The sequence below is a fragment of the Leptonychotes weddellii genome, chromosome 9, assembly GCF_054177405.1.
Source record: "Leptonychotes weddellii isolate Sample4059 chromosome 9, ASM5417740v2, whole genome shotgun sequence".
Taxonomy (NCBI): Eukaryota; Metazoa; Chordata; class Mammalia; order Carnivora; family Phocidae; genus Leptonychotes; species Leptonychotes weddellii.
This window is the reverse complement of record NC_138377.1, coordinates 86,894,884-86,921,828: the sequence shown is the minus strand read 5'-3', so window position 1 is coordinate 86,921,828 and position 26,945 is coordinate 86,894,884. Positions and strand designations below refer to the sequence as shown.

The 26,945-nt window shown below is 45.0% G+C and overlaps 1 protein-coding gene and 1 pseudogene across 4 annotated transcripts in view; one reads left to right on the top strand and one right to left on the bottom strand.

Annotated features, from left to right (window-relative positions):
* CGNL1 (cingulin like 1) overlaps nt 1–26,945 on the bottom strand; it is a 157,051-nt gene that overhangs the window by 98,984 nt on the left and 31,122 nt on the right. The gene's annotated exons all lie outside the window — the stretch shown is intronic.
* On the top strand, nt 25,065–25,719 carry LOC102735072 (sperm-associated antigen 7 pseudogene; annotated as a pseudogene).

The following is a 26,945-nucleotide window of genomic DNA, read 5'->3' as shown; positions in this document are numbered from 1 at the left end:
TGGGGCATGGCCACCGTTGTCAGAGACAGAACACAGATCACCAGGCAGGACGCCCAACCCACCCCACACTCTGAGGCCTCCCACCAGAAATTCACTTCCACCCCCTCTAGAGAACCCCAACAGCAAAGAAGCCCCAGGAAGAGCAGTAACAAGTGGTCACACATAACAGCTGTCTCATTTCTTTCACTGCTAGGGGCCTTTTTCAGTTTTCTTTCTATTCTGGAGTCAGTCTAGTAGCACATTTTCCAAGAAAATCATCTATCTGATCCACATTTTCAAGTTTATTTGCACAGAGTTTTACAAAATGTAAATCATTTCATCTCCTTTATAATTTCTCATTATCCAGTTGTGTTTATTTGTGCTTCTTCACCTAATTCTTGACTGAGCAAGTAAAATGTGTATCTACATATATTTTTTAAAAATAACTGTTCTCCTAAAGAGTAGCTCTCAAGATTTCACAATCATTTCTCTTTTTTAATTTTCTTATTGAGTTCTAGCTTGATCTTTATTATTTCCTTCTGCTCTCCTTTGTTTTGTTGTTCAGTATCCAATTTCTTGACTTGCATGCTTCATTTATTTTTTTTGTTCTTTTTTTTTTTAAGATTTTATTTATTTATTTGAGAGAGAGAGCATGAGAGGGGGGAGGGTCAGAGGGAGAAGCAGACTCCCTGCTGAGCAAGGAGTCTGATGTGGGACTTGATCCCGGGACTCCAGGATCAAGACCTGAGCTGAAGGCAGTCGCTTAACCAACTGAGCCACCCAGGCACCCTATTTTTATTCTTTAATTACATCCCATGAGTTGTGATATCTGACTGTCAGTTAGGAACTGTGTTGGCTCCTACTAACAAAGAGACCCAAAATAGCAACTTTAGAGTTAGGATTTTTTTTTTCCCCAGAGGCAGGAAGTCCAAGGCCAGAATGGATGGCAGTATATTTCTGAGGAATACCTCTTTTATCTTTCCACTCATCTACTTTTAGCATGTATTAGTCACCCTAGGATTACAAAATGGTTAACCCAGCATCACATATGCCAAAGGTTTAGTAGGTCAGCTGAGTCAACCTTTTTAAGGAGCTTTCCTGGAAGTCCCACCCACCACTATTATTTTATATCTTTCTCATTGGTGAGAACTTAATCATATGGCCACCCCCATCTACAAGGACGGATTGAGAAACAGGAATGTTTAGCTGGTCACTGACACTCTCAACAAAATCAACGTCCTGTTAACGCTGGGAAGGCAGCCAGTAATTTCTACCACAGTAATGTTTCTATCATGATTTCCTACATAGTCTCAATCTATGGATTTGATATTTGCTTTGACCCATGAGTTGTTTTCGAGAAAGTCTTTTCATATCCAGTATGTTTGCTGTTGTGTTGTTTTGGCTTGGAGGGTCCTTATTTCTGTATGTTGTGAATTTCTACATGTACTGTAGTCAAAAAATTAAGTTTCTATTATTCCTTCCTTTTTAAATGTATTGAGGTTTCCTTTGTGGGCAAATGTATGGATAATTTTTGTCAACATTTAAAGGGTAATGGGCGTAGTCTCTTTTTTAAGGCATGGCATTCAAAATATATCCATACGACTTTACCAATTATTTATTCAGCTATAGTGCATCCTGACTTATTTTGTCTTTCCAATTTGTCTTGGGTCTGCCTGGATACATATGTCTCCTACCAGCCTAGTGTTGTCACTTCTGCTTGGTGATTATTCTTCTAAATGTAGAACATGTTAGACATCATCACCCCCAATTTTACAAACGGGAACAACTTAGAGAAGGACATTCATCTGCAAATCCATTATTAACTCACCAACCCCAATGATTTCATGATGCCTACTTGTATTTTCAGACGTATCTTAACAGTATTAGGCAATTTCATTTTTAATCGAAGTAAAACAAGATATAATGAAAACTTGGACTCTCCAGCTTCCCTTCTCTACCCAGTCACATTCCCCAGAGGAAACCAATTGCAAATTTTAGCTATTTCTCTGATATTCACCTCCATGGTGCCCAGTAACATGCCTAGCTGCAATTGCCTAACTTACCAGTTTTACATATGGGAGATGACACACCATACATGCAAATTTCTCATTCTGTTAGCTTCTCAATAATATTATTTATATTATGATTATACATTATTTATATATTATTTTGATATATATTGTTATGACTATTTAAATATTCATTAAAGAGCCAAACTGTAGACTCTGGCCATCTTTCCTTATAAAACTTTAACTTTTCTAGGGTTAATATCTGATTGCTATTCTCACTTGTCTTCTTTTTGATACACCTACCTATCCTTAAATCCTTTCGTCAGCGACATCCCATGTTAGATGCTTACCAAGCACTAATTTCAAAATAACCAAACTATCAGATAATGTGGTGATCTTTTCTCCTGGTGCCCTCCCTTCTGCAGCCTTCCATCCTCCCGCCTTATATTAGGGTCTGGTTGCTCTCTTCCTTGCATATTGTTTCCTAAGTTTCCTCTTTCTTAGTTTACCCAATTGGTCTGAGGGAGCTCACTTCCAGTAGCTTTTTTTTCTTTTTAAGATTTTATTTATTTATTTGACAGAGAGAGAGAGAGCAAGCACAAGCAGGGGGAGCGGGAGAGGGAGAAGCAGGCTCCCCACCGAGCACACAGCCCTATGTGGGACTCAATTCCAGGACCTGAGCCAAAGGCAGATGCTTAACTGACTGAGTCACCCAGGTGCCCTCCGGTAGCTTTTTAAGAGGTCCAAGGGAGCAAACTTTTTGAGTCCTTGTGTTTTGTCTTTATTCTATGCTTACTTTTGATTGATAGTCTAGCTGGATTTAGAATCCAGGGTAGAAATAATTTTCCCTCTGATTTTTTTTTTTAATTTTTTTTCCCCCAAAGATTTTATTTATTCATTTGACAGAGAGAGATACAGCGAGAGAGGGAACACAAGCAGGGGGAGTGGGAGAGGGAGAAGCAGGCTTCCCGCGGAGCAGGGAGCCCAATGCGGGGCTCGATCCCAGGACCCTGGGACCATGACCTGAGCCGAAGGCAGACGCTTAATGACTGAGCCACCCAGGCGCCCCTCCCTCTGATTTTTTAAAGTATTACTCCATTACCTTGTAGCTTCCAGGGATGTCGTTAAGAATTCTTCTATTAAGACACCCTTTCCTCTGTGTGTGCCCTGTGTACTTTTCTCTGACAGTTTTTAGGACCTTTTCTTTGTCCCTACTGTGGCTGAAATTTCACCATGATGTATCTGAGTGAGGGTTTTATAAAACATGGGCACTTAATATACTTCTTCAATTTGGAAATTCATGTCATTAGTTCCATGAAATGTTCCGGTATTATTTCTGTGATAATGTTCAAAGAACCATTTTATTTTGGTTTTGGTTTTTGCATCTAAGATATTAGTAATGTTGCATCTTTTAGACTGAGTTTCAATTTTTTGGATTTTTTTCCTCATCTACTTTTCAACTCTGTCCTTTTCGTTTTACTTTTTGAGAGCTACATCCTCAACTTCTTTTAAAACTCAAGTATTTAATTTGTAATCCCCATTATCTCCTTCTTGTTCTCTAATTGGTCCTGTTTCATAAATGCTATTCTCATTTTAGACATGAAATAGCTTCTCTCTCTCTCTGAAGATACTATAATTTTCAAAAGAAAATGTTTTTTTCTGCTTTCTGCAGTATCTCCATCTTCTGTAAGGTATCTCTTTGCTGGTTTGTTTTGGTCCTTTCTTTCCTCTTGAAGCCCTTCCTAAGAGGACTCAGATCCTTGGCTGCCTGATCCTATTTAACAGTAAAGTACTAAAAGCAGATTGGAGCCTCTGCAAGTGGGAAGAGGAGTTATTAGCTGATGAGCTTCAAGGAATGGGGGTGTACCAAGATTTCCAATGAGGGACATGCACATTTCAGGATCTGGGGCATTTTTTTCTGGATTGGTTTGATTTCTCAAGGAAAGAATCTTCCAATCCACTGCTGGGGCTGCACAAGCCTGGCTGCTGGCATTATGGGACAGGGCAGGGGAAGGGCATGGAGGTCCCAGCTCTCATTCAATCCCCCTGTTTTCAGCCATCCATACCTCCTTCCAGGATTACTCCAGTTCAATTTCTCCAGGGAACAGACCTCCAGTCTGCTGATTGACCTCCTCCAGTGGGGAGGGGAGCAGACACAGATGGGTGTCTAGATACCAGGGTGTAGAGAGGGCCCTGGAGGGCTAGCTGTTCAAGGCACTCACATAATTCCCTAGGTTTCAGCCCCTCATCCCCGCCTCCTACGGCAACCAACCCATGCCTTCCATCTCTGAGCCTCCCAGCAGCTCTGCAGGGAAGTCACCTCGTTTCCCCACCACCACCAGTTCAATGGTCTCTCTTCCATTTGTGAGCAAGCTCTCCTCCACGAGGTCTGACATTCTTTGTCTTTGTAGCTTGAAACATTTTTGCGCCTTTACTATCTTTTCAGTGGGATTTTGAAAAGGGATAAATCCCCTGCTTGTAAACTGATCTAGCTTGACAAGGCTAATAATATTTATAAAATACTTCAGTACTAGACCAAGAACAGCAAGCGTGTCTTAGACCGAGGAAGCAATGCACAGAGGCCAAGACCAGAATGCCTGGGTTTGTCCCAAACCTGCGCGGAACAACACTGGCTTGTGTTATTCTGGATCTCTAGAAGTGTTTGCACTCATTAAAGTTTATAACAAATACTTTTTTAACAGAAGAGTTTCTGAACAAACAAATCTGTTCACTGCAATGCTTTGTTTATGATATTTGCTAAATGGGGTCACATTTTACTCACCAATAATCTCTTCTGCGCTGACTCTGAGTTTTCTATGAAAATATTTCTCCTTAATATTTATTAATAAAATTCTTTTCTAGGGTTTTACAGCCCTTTCATTAGCTGCTGCTACTATAGTCAACACTAATTACATTTCAATCTTTGAATAAGGCCACCTCGGTTTATTATAGTCTTAGCTCCCTGTTAGCAAATTAATCCGCATATTTGAATTTCATGAAATGTCCACAATACACATTTCCTTGACAACAAACCTCAATCCAATATTTTTGCAGAATGACATTTCTCAGCTGGGCACTGGTGTTTTAAACAAATGTGGATTTCCTTCCCAATCACAGTGTAAACACTGAATTAATGAATGAATTTAAGGACAGCTGTTCATTTTCAGACACCAGGCCACACCACCATCCTAATACACTCCACAGAACACACTTGCTCAGTTGGGGACTAAGCCCAACCAAGAACTTACATAATTTGGCAATAAGTGCAGACCAATTGCCAGGATGTAACGTTGTGGCACTTGGCAAATAAAAGTGGTGTTTTGGAGTGGAAATAATGCTTTTGGAAAAGACTACTAAATGATGATAATTGCTTTAGTTAGCGAGATCAATGAGTGTGTTTCTGAGTAAGAACAAAGAGCTTAGCACTTGAAAGAACGATGAACATATGCCAGACAGAAACAGTTCCTCTCTCTGGGACATCACATGTTATCAGCTGGGCACAGAGATTAGTCACAATGCTGGGCCACACATCCCCACCTCATCGCTCTAATTCCCTGTGGCACCCCTAAGACCTGGAAGCCTATGCACCAGCCCCTCCAAAGGCCCTGCCAACTACCGTGGAAACAGAGTCAGGCATTCGGAAACGTCTCCGCCATGGCTTGCCCTCCCTCCTGAGGCTAACAGTCCCCACGAGCCAGGCCAGGCTGGCCCAATCACCCAGCAAGGCACCTGGCATGGGAGAGGGATTCTGTGTATGTTTGCTTGGAATAAGTAACCCTGTTTTATCGTACAAGTCATTTAAAAGAGCATCTAAAACAGGGGTAGGGAGCTAATGAGCCTCCTCAGAGGTCTTGAGCTTCATTCCAGGAAATAAGAAGTGAGTCCCAAACTAAAAAGTCATTTCCCCTGAATGGGATTCTCTGGCTGTCCCGTTCAGAGGGAAGCTACTACCAGTCTGATGATACACAAACCAACACTTCTAAAGAGTGGACAAAATGTTCACTCCTAAGACTTGCTTGTAGGACAGGTGGGAAGACTGAATTTTGGGGGTAATATCCGTAGTAGAACTTCAACTAGATGAAAGTGAAAAATCAGAGTGTGAAAAGCCAAAGAGTAGCAAAATGCATACTGGTTCTTAAATGTGCATATTCCCAAACATGACAGAGACAGGCAGTCTTACCTAAACTAAGCTTTACATTCTTTCTTTTCTTCCTTCCTGTCTACCTATCAGTTCTGTTGTGCCAACATAGGAAACTGAACAAACTTTTAAGATTTCAAAGGAAATGTCTTCACATAGTCAAGCCTTGGGAACTCCCTGGGAAAACAATTCCAAAACTAAGCTCTGAGGTTAGAAAATGACAGCAGAGCTTGCTGGTTAACCTACACAGTTCAGTACGGTTTGAGTAAGATGAGAATGACAACCAGCATCTTAAATGACAATGACGACCAAAAGTTTTCCATTTGGGGGCAAAAATTAAATTTTTAATATTGAGTAAAGCGTCTTCCCCCTAAACCCACCCACCTCACACAAAAAGTAAAGTGGATAAACAAAAGGGGGAGGAAAAAGCCTGTAGAAAGTCTCCTTTTATGCAAAGGATGGATGCTTTGGAGAATCAACCAGGAGTCTAAGGATCTAGGACTAACCAATCCGACCACACTCAGACTGGAGCACAGATGCCAAGCTGGCTTTCCAGGGGCCCCCACGTCTCCTCTGGAAGTCTGCCATGGATGGTCCCCATGGATGGTCCCACTACATCCGTCTCTGTTCCATTTTTGTCCATTTTGATCCCACTCCTCTTTCCTTACCTGGTTAGCATGTGTGTTACCAATAAATTTATAATGTTCTTTTCTTCCTAACTTTTTTTTAAGATTTTATTTATTTATTTATTTATTTGACAGAGAGTGAGCACAAGCAGGGGGAGCGACAGGCAGAGGGAGAAGCAGACTCCCCGCTGAACAAGGAGACTGACGTGGAACTTGATCCCAAGACCCTGGGATCATGACCTGAGCCGAAGGCAGATGCTTAACCGACTGAGCCACCCAGGCGCCCCTTTTCTTCCTAACTTTAATTCTAAAATTCGGTGACTGACATTTTATATTCTACATGGTCTCTGAAAAAAAAATACAGAATTCATGTCCAAACAATGTTGAAGATATATTATTCATCCTTTTTCACCTCTTGACCCAAACGATTTCTAAAAAGTTCTCCCACCAATGCAGGGCTAAGAGATGGAAGTCTGCGATTGTGAGGACAAGTAATGGAGCCCAGCACTCAGGTGCAGGGGTGGGGAACGTGTCTGATATTCAACTCAAGTCAAATCCTGGCTCTGGACAGGTTCTTTAACATCTCTGAGTGTTTCCCTCTCTCTAAAGTCAGATTACTGATGATTACTGCATAAGGTAATTGAGAATTTAAATCATAAATTGTAGGCTAAAGGAGGTAACAATAGTAAGTGAAAAAAATTCAATATGGCGCTTATGGCCACAAGAAAGCTAACTTCTTGGGGCGCCTGGATGGCTCAATCGGTTAAGCATCTGACTCTTGATTTTAGCTCAGGTCACTATCTCAGGGTTGTGAGATGGAGCCCCATGTTGGGCTCCACGCCAAGATTTTCTCTCTCTCCTCTCTCTCCCTCTCCCTCTGCCCCTCCTCCCACTCTCTGTCTAAAAATAAATAAATAAAATAAAGAATTTAAATTAAAAATAAAAAAAAGAAAGCTAACTTTGATCATAAAATGTTTTTAAATATGAGGCAGAGGCTAAAAATCCCACTGGTTAACCAAACAGCGTTAACCACCAACATCCTGAAATAATTAACTAATTAAGAACCCAGACAACAGCTGAGAATCTAAAGTACAGTGCTGTGTCCTTAGTGGAAATTCAGTAAATAAATGCTGTAAGAATAAATGAATGTCTTTATGTTGCCAGGCACACGGAAAAGACCTTAACCAGAGAGATCCATGACATTTGTCCTGTGGTTTCCTATATGGAGCGTAAGCCCCAAACACATAAACACAAGGTTATCTACCACTGCCTTTTTTCTATAAGCCAAAATCTAGCCTCAAAATCCTCCTCAACACCGCACTCCCATAGTCACTGACAATCTGTGTAGACATAAAATAAAACCTACTTGCCATTCCTGACACATGATACTTACCTAAAACTATCTACACTGACTGAAGCCAAGAAATTAACCTCCTAAAACCTAGGGGAGTCTTCTTATATTTCCCGAGAAATTTCTCCAGTCTTGTCACTACTTCGTAGGCAGCTCTAAACACTGGGATGCTCCTCAAACTCCGTGCATACCTTATGCTCACATTCATCTTATTGCCATTAAAACATTCTACCAGGCCACCAAGAGGAAGGGAACCCTTATACCCAGCAAGAGAAGCTTCAATCCTCACCCTGTTATTGCAACCTCGACTTTCAACATTTTCTTGCTCCAGTAAAAAACGATCTCCCTTCAGCTACAAAAACCCTGTTCCTTCTTCAGGCTCAGCACCTGCCTGCTCTGGATTTCAGGACAGTCTGCCTTACGCAGCTCCACACAGGATCTCCAGCAGTGGTTCTTCTATTGATGGGTTTTGTCCCAACAACTGCATTTTAAGGTTTTCAAATGTGGTTGCACCGTGCCATGGCATGTGCAGGAGGCTTTCTTTGTACCATCTTGTCTGCTCAGAGCCTCGCAGCCCCTAACTTCTCCCTTTTAGAGATGTGTCAATGCTTGATGGGCCAGTGGTTTCCCCCAACGTCTCACCTGGCTTGGGGGCAGCGATGGATTCAGGCCCAGACCTTCTGTCCCAAAGACCTGAGCTCTTTCTTGTGCGGGGACCACGTTTTCCTTTTTCTGCCTCCCACAGCATCTGGTACAATCACACTGGTGTGGTCATCGCATGGCTGTGGAAAACGGGCCCCTACGTCCCACTGCACTGGCACCCAGCAAGCCAGCCTCTGGACTGTCAGGTGTCAGGAGCAGTGTTAGTCTCCAAGGAGGCCTTCCTCCCGCACCCAGGACAGTGTCTTGCACATAGCAGGTACCAAATGAATAAATGAATGAACTAATTAATAAAGTATGCACAATGCATGTAGCCTTTTAAAATCTGAACAACTTTCACGCATGCTCCTACCTCCAGCTGTTAAGTATGTCACTGTTGTGTTTTTTTAAAAAGATTTTATTTATTCATTTGAGAGAGAGAGAGAGAGTGCACATGAGCGGGGAGCAGGGGTAGCGGAGGAAGAGGGAGAGGGAGAAGCAGACCCCCTGCAGAGCAGGGAGCCTGACTCCGGGCTCAATCCCAAGACCCTGAGCTCACGATCATGACCCAAACTGAAGGCAGATGCTTAACCGACCGAGCCACCCAGGTGCTCCTGTGTCACTGTTCTAAATACTAGAACCTGAGCATCAGATCATTGTGGCTTTTTTCCCCACCCCAGCAGCCATGTTTATAAGATGTGCATACTTCGGGCGCCTGGGTGGCTCAGTTGGTTAAGCGACTGCCTTCGGCTCAGGTCATGATCCTGGAGTCCCGGGATCGAGTCCCACATCAGGCTCCTGGCTCGGCGGGAAGCCTGCTTCTCCCTCTCCCACTCCCCCTGCTTGTGTTCCCTCTCTCTCTCTGTCAAATAAATAAATAAATAAATCTAAAAAAAAAATAAGAGGTGCATACTTCAAAAGTAGAAAATAGGCCCTGGGTTATCAAGCATCTCCTCGGGGAGGTAAAAGGGACACTGGAATTCCAACAATGCCCGCTGTAACAAGCCTGATTCCCAGAACCTCCTCAAACACGACGTCTGCAAAGTGAATTCCAAAGCTAAACATTCTCCCCTGGGATATGTGTTATGCCTTCTGCAAAGTATCTCTTCTTGGTCACTCAAAGTAAGATTAACCAGAGCAATCTGTCCAACTTTGTCCTCACCAGGGAAAAGTTGGCAGGAGTCGGCATCCTGAGCAAACCTCGCCAAATGACTGCAAAACCCAGAGGCACCCAGGAAGGGTCCGTGGCATGCAGCCTCCCCACCTCCCTGCAGCCATCAATTCATAAACCAACCAAGTGCCCTAGATGTACCCCTCAGTTGTTTGCACAGCACCCAGAAAGACAAGGCTATAAATGACAGGCACCTGGATTTGCCCACAGAAGCTTACTGAGTCCCACACTGCTAAAAACAAACAGAAGATAACACTGGGTAGCCATCCAAAAATCTTACAATATAAAATTAAAGTAAACCTAAAGTAGAAACCTAGCAGATTCCCACATGTGTAAATACAGGTTGTCTGTCATTCATTCAGTTATCACCCCCAGCGTCTGATGGCACCACAACTCCGATAAACTCTGGGCGGGTGGCAGGGGAAGGGGGACTATCCCAGGGCCCAAAGTCACGCCCAACATGCTGCATCTTGCTCTCACCGGTTACTTAGGTAACTGGAGAACGGAAAGTTCTTTTAGATAATCTGAGCATTTCTGAAGTCCTCTCTACCCTTCTCCCTGAAGCATTCCCACCCCACCTCCATCTCCACCTTCTGCTCTTCGCCTTCTGCCCCAGTCTCCCCGGCTGCACAGCTCCACAGGGCTGAGCCCGTTAGCACAAGAGCCTCAAATTATATTTGGAAGTTGCTACGGTCTGAATGTTTGTGTCTCCAACCCCTTTCCAAATTCATGCTGCATTCATAACTGCCAAAGATGCTGGTATTAGGAGGTGGGGTCTCTGGGAGGTGCTTAGGTCATTGAGGGTGGAGCCCTCATAAATGAGATTAGTGTTCTTTTAAGAGAGACCCCAGAGAGTCTCCTAGCCCCTTCCACCTTGTGAGGACACAGCAAGAAGGCACCAGCTATGAACCAGGAAGAGGGCCCTCACCAGAACGCCACATGCTGGCGCCTTGATCTTGGACTTCCAAAACTGTGAGAAATTCCCTTCTGTGGTTTAGAAACAACCCAGTCTCTGGTATTTTGTTAGAGCAGCCCAAAGGGATGAGACAGAAATGTACAGGATATAAACAAACGCATATATTCAAATGAAATGTGTGGGGAAGTACCCCTCACAGCTCCTTTCAAAGCAAAGAATCTGTCTCCTCTTGGGTCTCAGGTCCCAAGTGCAGAATCACCTCCTCTCCAGTCTCGAGGGGCCAGAAGCACCTGGGGCAAAAGTCAGAACTGGGAGCTCCTACCTGCACACCTTCGTAACCCCAGCCTGGTACCATCAACTCCAATGTCTTTGTTTTGTGCAGAAATATGGAAATATCATTACCTTATGCAGATGTCTCGGGTACAGAAGTTTCACAGTTCAGGATGCTCTTCAATAATTAGAAATTGAAGCAGTAACCAGAAACAGAAGGTTCAATTATGTAAATAAACAAAAGTAGTACCTACTTTATCCTTTTGGGGTTTGTCAGTACATTCTTCGGTATTCATAGGAATATGGATATTTTTAAAATTTCACTCTCTTGAAAGCATGCTAAAAGAGCCCATTCAGAGCCACGCTATCTTCATTGTGCTAAAAATAGCGTTTCACCAGCAGTTTGAGATGTTAAAACCTATTCCTAGGGGTCCCTATTTTAGTCTTTCACAAGCTTGTATCAGCACAGATGTCTTTAAAGAAAAAATTCTCAAAGACCCTTGGTGTTAACCTAATGTACAAATATGAAACCATTATAGTTCTTATGATACCATACAACCAAAACAAATCTGCACATTAAACAAAATATGTTTAAGAAGTCAAAACAATTCAGATTCACAACACAAATTTAATACCCAGGACAACGTTCATTTTGCCGAAACTGAATCGCCATCGCCGTACGTCGTGTGAGCAGGACACTGACCCTACGGGGCAGGTCCTCCTGGTTTCACCGTGTACACGTCACCTTGTGCAATACTCCATGCCCTTTCTTTATTCAAACAACTGCGAAACCTTCCTCTGTGCTGTCTGACATAAAACTATTGGGTCTTTCCGTGGGGCGACGGCCTCATTTATGTGCCCACTGTATCTCAGTTTCTTTCCAATAGGTCATGATAATTAAAATACAACAATATTGGGCACCTGGGTGGCTCAGTCAGTTAAGTGACTGCCTTCGGCTCAGGTCATGGTCCCAGGGTCCTGGGATCGAGCCCCGCATCGGGCTCCCTGCTCCGCGGGAAGCCTGCTTCTCCCTCTCCCACTCCCCCTGCTTGTGTTCCCTCTCTCGCTGTGTGTCAAATAAATAAATAAAATCTTTAAAAAAAATAAAAATAAAAAATAAAATATATAAAATAAAATAATAAAATTAAAATAAAATAAATGCAATACAATACAATACAATACAACAATATTACCCGAAACCCAGCCCTTGCAAACATAGCCACTGGAACTGATTGTCGGTGTCCAAGAGTCACCCAGTCGCTGAGGAGATGCTGACACTAACCTTCTGTTTAGTCACTCACAGGTTCTCACGGAGAGCCTCTCTCTGGGCGAGGTCCCTGCCACCGCAGAACTTACGCATTAGTGGTAACTCAAACAGTGACAAGTGCTGTGAAGACAAGGAAGCAGGGCAAGGAGAGAGCAAGGTGGTGGTAAAGATCCATCTGCACTACGATGGTCAGGGAAGGCCCCTCTGAGAGGGGAATAGCTGACTGGAAGGCTACGGGGAGATCTTTGCAAGCCATGCAAGCACCAGGTAGACAGAACAGCAAGTTTAGAGTTCCCAAGAAATGGAGGTACTACTCGAGTTGGAGAATCAGCGAGAAAGCCAACTTGGCCAGAAGAAATTCAGAGATGAGCAGGAGACGTACCGGGGAGGGCAGAGCAGTGGGCAGGAGCCAAATTATGGGGGTGTGCGGGAATCCAAAAGGGCTCTGGGTCTTATGCCAAGTCAGGTGGTTAGTCACGGATAGGAGTCAAATGTTCTTGAAAGCCAGGGGCCGGATGAGCTCCCCTAGGAAGTAAGGCAGATGGAGAGGCTGAGGACAGAGCCCCGGAGGCCTTGCTGCATAGTGGGCTCCTGGACCAGAGTCACAGCATCACCTGGGAGCCCCACCCCCCAGTGAATCATTATCTGTATTTAAGGAGATCCAAGGAGGGCCGCAACACTGAGGAATGAGAAGAGAAGGAACAGACAAAGATACCAGAGCAGGGACAGCAAGGGGATGGGAGAAAACCAGGGAGTGTGGTGGCCTACAAGTCCACAGAAGCTGGTGTTTCAAAAAGGAAGGAGGGTCCAATGAGCCAAATGCTGCTACTAAGCCGATGAAGACTAGGGAGCAATGCCAGTATTAAGCATCATGGAGTCGAGAACTCTGTCCCTGACTTGGAAGGCAGGGAAACCTGACCAGAGCGGGCTAGCAAAAGAGCGGAGTAAAGACAACTCTTTCAAGGAATGTCAATTTTCATAGAAACGAAAGCACAAAAACACAAGCAGTAGGGGAAAACTTAGATGTCTCCCTTGCCCAGCCTACTCCCTTTCCAACCCAGGAGATCTCTGGCAGATTTATTCTCAATCCCCAGGGATGCGTCTGCAGCCCGGGGGGCGCCAATGAAACGAAAAACCTGGTATTCACGCTCAAAATATTCTGAGCCAGACCTTCCCTAATTTTAAGGAATATAACTTCTCTCCCTCCCTCTGGCAGTTGCCTATTGTCCTGGTTGCAGCTGAAGCTCCAAGGCTGTGCCAAGAGCAGCTAAAGAGGTATGGTCTGCATTTAATTTAGACCAACAGCAGAAGCACATGGAAATACCTTTTCACCCTGGAAATGCCAGAAAAGACAGAAACAAATCCAACTTAACAGAATCCAAACGGAAAGAAGTCACTCCTTTTCCCTCTCTTCTACAAAACCCCCTGACCTATCCATGCCCATGCCCACCCAGCCCTAGCCCAAGTAGAGGAGAACCTACTAGAATCACGTTCTAAAGGTAAAAAGGCTTTCAGAGGCCACGTAACATACCCCTGTCATCCGTTAGACAAAGCACTTTCAAGCTCCTTCGTTCCCAGTTTTTAGACCCAAACCACTGCTCTGGGATCCATTCCCACCCCCATTATCACTTCTCCCATGCCAGTAACACAAGAGCAGCAATTCCAGTTTATTTTCCTCTGCCTACACCCAGTACTGACGTTAGTCCCTCATGTCTGTCTCATGGTCCCACAACACACTGCACAGGGGCCCTTCTTTCGTTCACGATAATGACAATAATGTAGTTAACTCTTAAACACTCCACACTATGCACCAAGTACTCTTCTAAATGCTTGTATACTAAACATTAACCTACTCTGAACTGTAATGTCCAAAACTAACCTCTGGACATTAGCCTAATGTTGAACATTAACACACACGCTTTAATTTGGGTGGGTAAGTGATGACCGTATAGAAAAATACGGCAAAAAGGGAACATACTTAAAGGTCTCATTTTTCTCCTAGGGGCTCAATTTAGAAAGGTTTTGTATTAAAACCCAAAGTGTAATTTGTTTTCCTGGCTAGCTCTCCCCAGTTGGAGCCTCCCCTGAGTCATAGCAGTAGAAATCAGGGTGTGAAGCCCTGGCAAATTCACCCTGTACGCTTTGACTGTCCTGAGGGTGGCAGGAAGCAGACATTCCTATCCACAAAGGTGCCAAGGTTGTGAAATGAAACAGGCAATAAAAGTAAATAACTTTTTTTGAATCCTAGACATGAAAAAGATCACTACAAAGGAAAGAGAAAAAAAGAAGAGGAAAAAGGAAGAAACACAAAAGGAAAACAATGAAAGGAAGTCCCTCCCTGGCAGTTAAGAGTTTTTGGTTTGTTTTGGTTTTTTTTAATCACCCATCTATAAGAATTGACGGTCATACATTTCTCTGGAGCTTCAGGCCTCTTTTTGTTTCCGTGACAGCTCCTATGATTTTTCTACAGAGGGCTGTAAGGCAAAGACAGGATGACCTGTCTAAAGAAGCTAAAAACACTTAACAATAAAAGTAGAAACATGGAGAACTCACAGCAGCATCCCAGAGAAAAATCTGCCTCAAGGAAGCCTCAGCCTTTAACATGGAACTTTTAGCAGTCACTCACATCCACGTTGCAATGTTCACCAAGCACTTCCAAGCTCATGATCTCGGGCAGGACAGGAGCATGTGATGCTGTCTGGCTGGCCACAGTGAAGAGCTAGAACTCGAGTCCAGCTCAGAGCCACCAGAGAGCGTGCCCTCCGACCCTTCTCAGTGTGCTTCCTGCTTCTATAACCAGGCCCTCCTGCTCTCTCGTACGCTCGGTATGTTTGGGGAATGGGGTTATGTTTTTCTCCAACTAAGTGATTATAATCTTTCCACTGAGCAGCATTCCCTTGATCCTGACACTTATTTTTGCTCAAAGTGTCCCATCATAGCATCAGACAATTCCAATAGAGGCTTTACCCTGGAGCTTTCATAGGTATATGTAACTAGACCCATCTCCTACCCCAGATCACTGGAGGAAAGGGAGATCCTTTGTGGTTTAGAGGTAGAAAGGGAATCGGTGATTTAAGAAAGGGACCCCTCAACAGTGCAGGGGTGCCTATCCTTCTTCTATAGAGAGGGGTGCATTAGCCTGCTCACCACAAAACACCACAGGCTGAGTGGATGAAACAACAGAAATGTATTTCTCACAGTTCTGAAGGCTGGGAAGTCCAAGATCAAGGTGCTGACCGATTCAGTTCCTGATGAGAGCTCTCTTCCTGGCTTGCAGATGGCAGACTTCTCACTGGGTCAGCACATGGCCCCTCCTCAGTGCCTGTGTGGGGAGAGAGATCTCTCTCCTCCTCTTCTTCCAAAACCACCAATCCCATCAAGAGGGCCCCACCCTTAGACCTAACCTAATCTAATCCTAATTACTTCCCAAAGGCTCCATCTCCAAATAACATCACATGAAGGGTAAGGGCTTAGATCTGGCTTAGATATCTGCATTTGAAGGGAACACAAACATTTAGTGGCAAATGGGTAGGACAAAAAGGAAGCAGAGGGAGAAAAGATTATGAGAATCCTGTCACCCAGCGGCAAAGAACCACCACACATTTGGTAGATATAATTAAATATCCCCAAGTTTTTTCTAACTCTGTTCCCTGACAGCTGAGTCTTCATCCCCCCATTTCTCTCTCCTAAAGAGCCATCAGACTGAAATAAATCTATCTGTATTACAAATGTATGAAACAGGTGTCTGGGTGGCTCAGATGGTTAAGTGTCTGCCTTTGGCTCAGGTCATGATCCCAGGGTCCTGGGATTGAGTCCTGCATGGGGCTCCCTGCTCCTTGGGAGCCTGCTTCTCCCTCTGCCTCTCTCTCTCTCTCTCTCTGTCTCTCATGAATAAATAAATAAAACCTTAAAAAAAAATGTATGAAACAACTTCACAGAAGGGGGTGAGAAAAAGAAATTATCTAAGTAACTCTAGAGATGAGTGGAGACCAAAAGCAAAAGGAACTATACACAGGTATTTTAGGGTAGTTGATTAAGTTGTTTCCCAAGAGGGATGGGTTAATAATGCTGAAACCACTATACCTGTATCCTGGTACTAGACAAACAGTTAAGTCAATGGATGGCAGACGGTGGGGGCCTTGTTTCTCACTATTGGAGTGGGAGGCTATAGATCTGCAAGGGGAGAAAGCTAGAATGATCTTCGATAGTGGATTGCACTTGGAAACATCAGTGTGAGTTCGTGTTTAGCTCACCATTGATACAGATAGTTACATATTTATAAATACAGTATATACATGTTTTTCCTTGCTCTGTCAGCCAAGAGGGCTTAGGAGCAACAATATTGCAGTAGCAATGAACACTCCTAGCACCCAGATCTTGGTTTATAATACCAATAAATTCTCTCATAAAAGGAACCAGAGCTCCTTGAAGAAATGGCCACTTCCAGGACTGGGGCAGGAAACATACAAGAGGGCCTGAAGCATCTTGTAGTGCCAGAAAGTAAGGAAGGGCTTTAAAAAATAAAAAATAATAAATAATAATTTTTAAAAAACCCACAATGCCTATAATAACAGAGATATATATAAGCGATATGGAGTTTCCAATGGCTAAAGCTGGAACACTTTGAGCAACAGATAAAGAAGTATCAAAACCCAAAATATAAAAATAAGTATCTATGAGTACATGCTGATATAAGCAAATGATTAAATAAATGCATAAATGAAGGAAGAGGGACAAATCTCCCATGCAGAAGAATTCTAAATAACTGATTGAGATAATCTGCCTTAAAGGAAGGAGAACGCAACTCCTCACTCCCTGAGTGTAGGCTGCACACAGTGACTTCCTTCCAGAGAGGACAGGATGGAAAGAAGAAAAAAAGAAGAACTTTGCAGTACAGAAACCCCGACAACACGACCTCAGCCAGGTCCCTACTTCATCAAGGTCATCGTCAGTCGTGGCAAGTCATATTGATAGTATGTACTGGAAGGAAAATGGCATTTTACCTCCCCAAATCCCCACCCCCAGGGTAATAATGAGAAAAGCATAAGACAAGTGGCAATATAGAGGGGCATCCTATGAAATACCTGACTAGTCTTCCTCAAAACTGTCAGCACCATCAGAAACAAAAGTTGTCCCAGGAGCTATCTCAGCCCCGAGGAGCCTACCATTACAATTACATGTAATGTGGTACCCTAGATGGGATCCTGGAACAGAAAAAGGACATTAGATAAAAACTAAGCAAATCTAAAGAAAGTATGGACTAATAATAATTTATCAATATTTGTTTCTTTTTTTTTTTTTTAAAGATTTTATTTATTTATTTTGACAGAGAGAGAGATAGCGAGAGCAGGAACACAAGCAGGGGGAGTGGGAGAGGGAGAAGCAGGCTTCCTGCGGAGCAGGGAGCCCGATGTGGTACTCGATCTCAGGACCCTGGGATCATGACCTGAGCCGAAGGCAGACGCTTAACGACTAAGCCACCCAGGCGCCCCAATATTTGTTTCTTAATTGCGACAAACCAAATGTATGATGTCAATAGAGGAAAGTGGGTGGATAGTCTATGGAAACTCTATACTATCATCATGATTTTGTTATAAATCTAAAACCATTCTAAAATAGGAAGTTGTTGGGGTTTTTTGTTCTGTTTTGTTTTTTTCAAGTAACATTAAAAAAGAAACCACCAGGCAGTCAATCCCACTTCTGTGGTCCTTGTGGTCACTTCAGAGCCAACACTTGTAATTCCTGACTCATCTTCCACCTCTGGCCTGTAGGTGGTCAGAACACAGATACTCATGTCCTTCAACAGGTCACCAGGCATACCACCCTGGTGAGGTCTCAAAGCTCTACTCCTGGATGGTACCTGGGCCAGAAAAAAACAGGGTAAATAATCTTCCAGGACCCTGTGAACACAGAGCATCCCATCACAGGGAGGTGGAAAGAAACCCAGCGAGTTCCCGAGCTGATAGGCTATACAAGGTGGGGTGTGAATATGCTCTCTGAGCTGGGGACAGTTTCCCACAAGACACAGAGGAGAGCTAAATGACTAAAAAACTTGCAAACTGCATTGTGGAAAGGAGAATGAGCACATGGGGGAGAGCTGGGCAAACACAGAAGCTATGCCTTCCCCAGAGAATGCAGCATGGGGGCAGAGTTTAAATGGGGCATCAAACAAAACCTATTCACCAGTGTTGCTTATGGACGACAGAACTCAACCTCCTTCCTCCTCCATCTCAGAGCCAAAGAGCACGCTTTTCCTAGAGAGAAACGTTTATTGGATGAAACACAAAAGAGCTGAGTTAGTCACAGAACAGGACAAACCAAACAGGAGAAAACAGAGAAACAGGGATTGAGAGCAAGAAAGAAGTAGTGAAAAATGAGAGATAAGAGGGAAGCAATTATATGGAATAGGATATTAATTAAACTTGCTTGGCCACAGGGAGCCGCAGTGACAGGAAATGCGGACCAGGGTTATCATTTGGGCTGGACAGGAGCGGCCAAGTTGAAGCCCCATTTCAAACATTCCTTACTAAGCACCACCTGAGGGCTCAGCTGCCCAGAGTCTCCTTGCCTCCCCAGCCGTGCTCTTCAGAGTTGCCCTCTCCTATAAACATGCATGCCTCTGACGGCGTCCCTGAGGTCTCAGACACCTTGGACTGTCACCGGCTGGGGCCCAGGCTATCACCACCCTGCTTTGATCTGGACCCAGTGCTGCCAAAGCCCTAAGCCTCCCAGTCGAAGACTGTGTCTGCCCCGCAGTGACACAGATCCAACCCCAAGGCCCACCAGACACTGGGCAACATCTCCCTCGACCCTCTCCCAGCTTCCTCCACAGCAGCTGTCTTTTTTTTTATTTTAAATTAATGTCTGTCTTCTCTATCGGACTGCAAGATCCATGGGAACAGGGGCTATATTGGGTTTTGCTCACCATTTTACCCCCAGTTCCCTACAGCATGCCTGACAGTGCTTTTGTGAATTGACTGATTGATTGAATGAATGAATGAAGGAACGGAGACTCCTTCCCCCACAGCAATCCGAGACCTCCAGAAGGAAAAAAGTACATTCCCATTCTGAGTGCCTGGTACAGAGTCTGACCTTGGAATCAGTTTACCCATAGAAATGACAGTATAAATAGCGATTAGGTGTCTGGTGCTTTTAAACAAACCAGATACATGATTAATAGTACAGTAATAAACAATACCGATCCCTCACCGAACATTTACCAAGTACTACGCTAAGCACTTCCAATACATTGTTCAGCAACCCTGCCAGGTAGCTTATTACTTATCATCATTTGCAGGTGAGGCAACTGAGGCTCACAGGGGTTGAATCACTGGCCCAAGGTCCCCCAGATAGCTGTGGCAGAGCCCGAAGTCACCGAGGCCAGTCTGACTCCAAAGCCCTCTCTCTTCGTGACTCCAGATTTTGACCATAGAACAGGTGCAATAGATGCTGGTTGGGGGCCTGGAACCCAAGCACCATTTGGAACACTGAGTCCCCAGGACAATGCATTCTAGCTCCAAACAATCAATGAATTGCAAAATAAACTTTCAGAACGCATCTGGTTTGTGGGTTAGGGGCCATCTGCAGAAGGCCAAGGATGTGGCTGCCAGGACCACACCCGGGGGGCAGCAGTTGAGCATCTCTGTGTGCCCCGGCAGTAGACATGAGACAAGGTTCCAGAACACATGGACAGCAGGCACCTCTGAGAGCAAGCATGGTTCGGGAAGACCTTCCCAAAATACCTCCAATTCCAACCAGAGGGAAGATGGCGTCTGATGGCAAGGAGGCCATGTTAAGAGCAGGGAAGGGAGGGCTAGGGTACAAGAGGATGCTGACTTAGGGAAAAGGGAAAGCAGAATGCAAAGGGCTGTCTGGAATTCTAGGGGAAAATGAGAAAATTCTTGACAACTTTAAAGAGGTGGTGAGCCATGGTTCCAGCAGCCCTGGGAATAGAAATGTCTCCCGCCCCTATGAGAGAGATTGGGTGGGTCACTACCATGGAAAGGGGTGATGGGTTTCCACCCCAACATGTAGAGTTTGGATGCTGTCACTTCCATACTTAAACTGGAAAAGGGTTGGGGATTAAATGAGATCCTCAGTGTGGAAGCACTTTTTCAACTATAGTACATTAAAGAAAAAGAAGGCATCAAAACCATATTTCTGTGGGTTGTTTTTTTAACAAACCTCTGCTATTTGGAGACTATGAAAACGTGGCAATCATTCAGTCTCACAAAGCAGGTGAATTCACACAGAGAGGCTCTCGAGCAGATTCCAAGTTTGTGAAAGAACAGTTAGGGAAGAAGTGGCCATCTCAGGGCCCACACAGGGCTCACTGGGAGAAAATCATGAGGGACTGGCCTTACTCCTTTTCTGGCAGGGCTGTAAGCTGGGAGGCCGAGAACTATGATTGAGCAGCTGGATTTATATGAAAGACCCCTCCAGGTTTCTCTTGGGGTCTTTGGTTCCACGGACATCTACCAGGAACCCACCCGACGGAGGGTGCATGCCGGGCCCTGAGGCAGACAACAATGATGATGGAAGTGGGAAGGCAGGAACAACCCAAACTGCCTCCAACGTGGGCACAAGGGGCAGGTGGGGAGCTCATTACTGCAAGAGGGTGGGTGGCATGGGGAAGACTTTAAGGCAAGGCACTTGCAACTGAGTGGCTTAGAACAACATTTATTTTTACCGTAAATGGAGGTCAGATGCCTCATTCAGCTAACATCCAGGTGTCATCAGTGCCGCATTCTTTCTGGAGGGTTTAGGGGGAAATCCCCAGCCTTTCCCAGCTTCTAGAAGCTGGCTGCACTGCTTAGCTCTCTGGCCCCTTCCTCCATCTTCAAAGCCAGCAGGGTAGCCTCTTCTGACTTTGCTCCCTTCGTCACGCCCCTCCTCTCCTGCCTCCCTCATGAGAACTTGCGGTGACACTGAGCCCACCGGGATAATCCAAGAGAATCTCCCCATCTCAAGGTCCTTATTTTAATCACAGTCCTTTTGCCATGTGAGGTGACATATTCACAGGTTCCAGAATTAAAATGTGGGTATCTTGGGAGGGGGGGCATTATTCTGCCTGCCATGTAAGTGGACAGGGAAAATCAGCCTCCAGAAAAGGAGAAGAAAAAAAATTAAACATTCAGAAAACAGCAAGAATGAGATGAGATCTTTTTTCAGCTTCCCCAGTTCTGATTTCCTGAGGATGCTCCCTCTTGCCCTTGGGTTGCTTAAAACACCACCCCTCTGTTCTGCGAGTTGCCCCAGAAGATTCTTCACTATGCCCTTGCCCCAAACCATACACCCAGTAGGTGGTAGACATGGGATTTACACCCTAAAGCCCGTGCCCTGAACCACTAGAACCACAGAAACTCAGGAAACACAGGCGCTGTGTTGAGAGTTACGGGGCCAAACAGACCAGCAGACTGGACGATGGGTCAGGCCTAGCAAAATGAAGTTTAACAGGGAGCATCAAAGGCCCCCCAAAAAACAACTGTTTGACTCCAGAATGGGTAAGGCACAGAAGCAAATCTTGTTTTTTAAGAAAAAAGGAGTTGGGGGATCAGAGCTGACAAGTTCACTGTGAGATAGATGGTTGTCAATGAACACAATGAGCTCTGGAATTATACATACAGATTCGGCAGGGCAGGGCAGGGCAGTTAGCCAGACTGCAGACTCCCTTGAAATCAAGAACAACTAGCCCCAACTATCTCAGAAGTGTGTCTTCACACCCAAGCACACAGCCTCAGGGGAACATTCAGGGAGTCCCAAGGACAAAAGAGCTGAGCAATCACATTAGCCAAATGAACCCTGCTAATCGGTGCTAACTCCCTGGTGAGTTAGGGAGCCCCCTCTGCTTGGGGCTGATCAGAGATAGTCTAGTTTGCATGGCCAGGATAATGTCAGGACTGAGAAGCTAAGAGCAGGCACTGGGTACAGAGGAGGAGAACAGGGCTGAGAACAGGAAAAACTGTCATCCAGTATAAATACCAGAAGGGCTGCCATGTGAAAAGAGATTAAACTTGCTCTGCATGGCTCCAAAGGTTACAACAAGGAATAATGACTAAATGTGCCAGGGACACAAATTCCAATTCAATCTGAGCCGGGGAAAGTTTTCTAACAGTTAGAGATGCCTAAAGATAAAATGGGCTGTTCTAAAGATAAAATGGGCTGTTCTGGGAGACAGTGAGTTCCCCATTGGTGGAGGAAAGCAAACAGCGTGGGGCTGCCTGGAATCCCTTAACAGGCTCACAGGCAGGTTTGAGAAGGAACTCCAGTGTCAGCCCCTTGGAAGGGGAAGGTTCTTCCAAATCTGAGAGTCAATGATCCCATCTCATACGTACTCAGTAACAACTGTCCACTTGCACATGCAGAGAAAACATCAGGATGATCACACCAAAGATAAGAAGCACGAAGGTTAAGTACAGCCGGGGACAGAACAGTCTTTAGGATGGGAGAGGGTAACCGAACAACCAAAGAGCAAAGTATTCTCCAGATCTTATCCTGCACTTTTATCTGTGCCAACACTGACTTGAAAATAAAAGTCCCTTGAGTGGAGGGAAGCTGCTCCTGCCTGCAGCTGGGGTGTGGGTGTTCTGGCCCACCCAACACATCCACCGCCAAGGGACTCCAGCCCGGACAGGAAGTGAAGGACAATTACTTCAGGCACATCCTTGACATCAGGCTTATCCCCAAACCCTCATCATCAGCTGGCTGCCCTCCTTGATAGAGGAAGGAAGTCAAAGGAAACCTGGGCACATCACATTACAAGGCTGTGAACACACAAAAACTAGGAGCTTCGATGGACTTTTCCAAGAAGCACTGGGCACTCATTGAGGACAGCATCTGTCCTTGCAGTACTAGGGAAGAGCTGGGGCAGCAGCATGGAGACTCCTCTCAGGGAAGTACTGCAAGATACTAAGACACTCCATACAAAGCGGAGTCAAGGGATGGGGTAACAGGGTGACGGGTATTAAGGAAGGCACGTGATGTGATGAGCACTGGGTGTTACACGCAACTGATGAGTCAACGAACACTCCATCAAAAACTAATGATGTACTAGATGTTGGCTAACTGAATTTAAATAAAAAAATAATAATAAAATAAAATAATAATGCAATTTAAAAAAAAAGAAACGGAGTCAAAGGCCGATGAAATCACCCACATCACAGAAGAGAATGAAGACAAGGAGTGAGAGGTGCGCAAGACATGGCAGGGACACCGGAAAAGCCCAATTGTAAGCTCCCTGAGGACAAGGACGGCAGATGGGGTCTCGGCTTCCCAAACCATAGAGAGCACAGCTGGTGTAACACGGAACATGTGAACGAATGCCCAGCTGGCAGTGAGTGAAGCCACAGGGGACAAATACAGACTGCAGACAGCTCAAGAGGACTCTAGAAGATGACTCGGAAGATGACTCAGAAACCGGCTCCTGTCGGAAAAATCTGTATCTACAGATGAAGCACCTGCTCATGGCACACTTCTGTAATATTCTGACATGGAGAAAGACGTTGCCAATGGCACCATCCAATACGGTATAAATTTGACACGCATATTAGTTAACTCCTTCAAAAGTTGGGTTTTTTTTTTAACGTGGTCTTTGTGGTAAAGTGCTCATTTGTGTTCTCTAAGCTGTTCTAGCTTATTTTCAGACTCTTGTATCAAAATACAGAAACTACATATCTCATTATCTTCAAGTAAATCTGATTTTCTCCACTGACTCTGAAAAGACACAAACATGATAAACTTCACTCTTGGTAGGAAAAGGATTGCACGTTATCTTTTTAGCAAAGGAGAGAAGAAACTAAAGCCACACAAATGCATCATGTTTAGGGGCACCTGGGTGGCTCAGTTAAGCGGCTGCCTTCAGCTCAGGTCATGATCCTGGGGTCCCAGGATAGAGCCCCCATATTGGGTTCCCTGCTCAGTGGGGAGCTTGCTTCTCGAAGTGAATAAATAAAATCTTTTAAAAAAAAAAAAAGCAGCATGTTTAATACAAGAATTGAAGGGCACGCTCATAAACCATGATAAAACTAGGGTGCAGAGGTTTAATATTTTGAAAAAGCAGTCTTGCTAGGTTCTATTTATGGTTTCTCTAGTGGTTAACAAGACTTTTTGCAGGTCTTTAACAAATATTATAGCAACAGATATATTTAATTGTATTTTTCCTCTCTCTCTCAATCATTATTATTGAGCCTTCTCATAGTCCAACCCTCCCACCTCAAGGCACACCACGCATACACACACACACACACATTGGCACTATGCAGACAGATGAGAGAGAGGAAGTGATGAGATGGCCCCCATCCCCCTCCATCTATTGACCAAACCAGCTGCACGGAGTAGAAGAGAAAGAAGATGGCTATCTGCCCAAAGGACTAAGTGTCATTCAGGTCATAAGCAGAAAGCCACGGTTCCTGTCCAGTGGTGATACAGACATGTCCCACATCAACAACGGGGAAAGATCGACAATTTCCTGAGTGCCTACTATGGGTCAGGCACTCCTTAGGGCATTTTACCTAGGTTCACATTTAACCTTCCTAACATTCTTGTCAAATGGGAAACCTGGACTCCCAAGACGGCGGACCTACTGGGCTCGGCTCCATCCTGAGCTCCATGGAGAAGCCACCCAGCCTTGGTGACCAGGAGTCTCGGTGCAAGGCCTGAGGGCAGACATTACAGGAGCAAGGGAAACAACAAACAACAGGATGGAGAAAGAGGGGTCAGATTTCATCCAAGAAACTGGGCAGATCAAGAAGTGTCAGCTGATGAACAGGATAGAGAGGAGCATTCTACACGATATGGTGGAAGTGGCTGGCCTGACATCCTTCTCCTTTGGGAAAGATGATGAGAATCACTAGATCTTCAAAAAGAAGTTTGCACCCTCAGATGAAGAGCTGGACTCCTACCATCATGGGGAGGAGTGGGACCTGCAGAAGGCAGAGGAGACACAGAAGCTGAAGGAGCTGGCCCAGAGGCAGGAGAAGGTGGAGGCCCAGAAGGGGCCCACGGTGGTGAGCCCTGCTAGTGAGACTACAAGGACAAGTATAGCCACCTCATTGGCAAGGGGGCAGCCAAGGATGCGGTCCACATGCTAGAGGCCAAAAAGACCTACGGCTGTGTGCCCATGGCCAACAAGAGGAATCCATGCTCCATCGAAGAGGCCGTGAATGAGATCCGGGCCACAAAATGTCTGTGGCAGAGTGGGGAAGAGTTGCCTCCTACCTCCTAGGCACCCTACTCCCTTGGACGGGTCAGGGGCCAGGGAGGGACAAGGCTGCTGATATCAGAACCCATCCCGGAGCCCCACCTTTGCACCACCCCCTAACAGCTGTCACCAGTCTGGGGGAGCCAGGCGTTTGATCTGTCACTGTTGGGGCTTAGATATGTACGTGGCATGCATGCTTGGGCATGCATGTGTGCACATGTGTGAGTGTGAATGCACAGGTGGGTATTTAACGTCTTTTATCCTTTCTCCTTGGAATTTTCTTCCCCGTGGGGCTGGGAATACTTCACATTCAATAAACACTGTTTGACAACCTCCCTCCCCTCCAAAAAATGGGAAAACTAAAGAACAAGGAGCTTCATTCAGTAACTTGGACAAGGTTATAAGCTAATAGATGACAGAGTGTGGATTCTGAGCACATCTGGTCCATCCCACTCCAAGTCCCTGTTTGTCCACTTTACTAGACCATGCCACCTCCCAAGCAGGCAGTCCTCACACCATACACAGGGGAGCCCCCCAACTAGGGCAGGACTCACTTCCCTGAAGTGGTGAGCTCTTGCTGCTCAGAACCCCAAACCTTCTGAGCTAAAATACCTTCTGGGCTGATGGCTTGTGCCTTTAATCTTCCCGAACAGAAGGAATTATTGCCACCTGTCAAGGGGGTAAAGGGCAATGCCTTAAGGCAAGGCAGCATACAGTGAAGATGCTCTGCAGGGCACTTTCCGTTCCTAATTCTCTCCAAGTAGTTTTGTTTCTTAAACCAAACAACATCTTATTGGGACGTCTCTATGTTTTTCTCATAAGAAAAACAACTGCCTGGTTAGACTCAACTTAGAGCCGTGCCCACTCTTCTTGTAGTACCTTCTGATTGCCTTGTAACAGCGCTAAAGCTCCTGGCCCCATCTGATCCTTTCTTAAAAATCCTGACTAAGCACGGGACATGGCATTAATGTCAACCCCCCCACCCCCTACCCCAGGCAACCTGGAAGCATCCTAGATTCTTCCTCTCCCTTAGGTACCACACCAGTTAGTGATTCCTTCTTGCTGACCCTCCTAGAACATCTCAGCTGTTCTTCCCTGTTCCCGTGCTGGCATCCTCATTTGCCCTGTTTCTCACCTGCATGTCAGCAATGGTTTCCTGAATTTTCTCTCAGGCACCAGTCTTGTTTTCCTCCAATCCATTCCCCACATGACCCTGATCTTTTCAAGTGTGACCTTTTCAAATTTGTCCACTCGTTTGTACTTCAGCTTAAAAATTATTCAATGGTTTCTTCCTTTACGCTCAGGATAAAAATACTCCTTGGTATTTTTTTTTTTTTTTTTTTTTGCACTCCTTAGCATGGTATACAAGACCAGGTCCCTG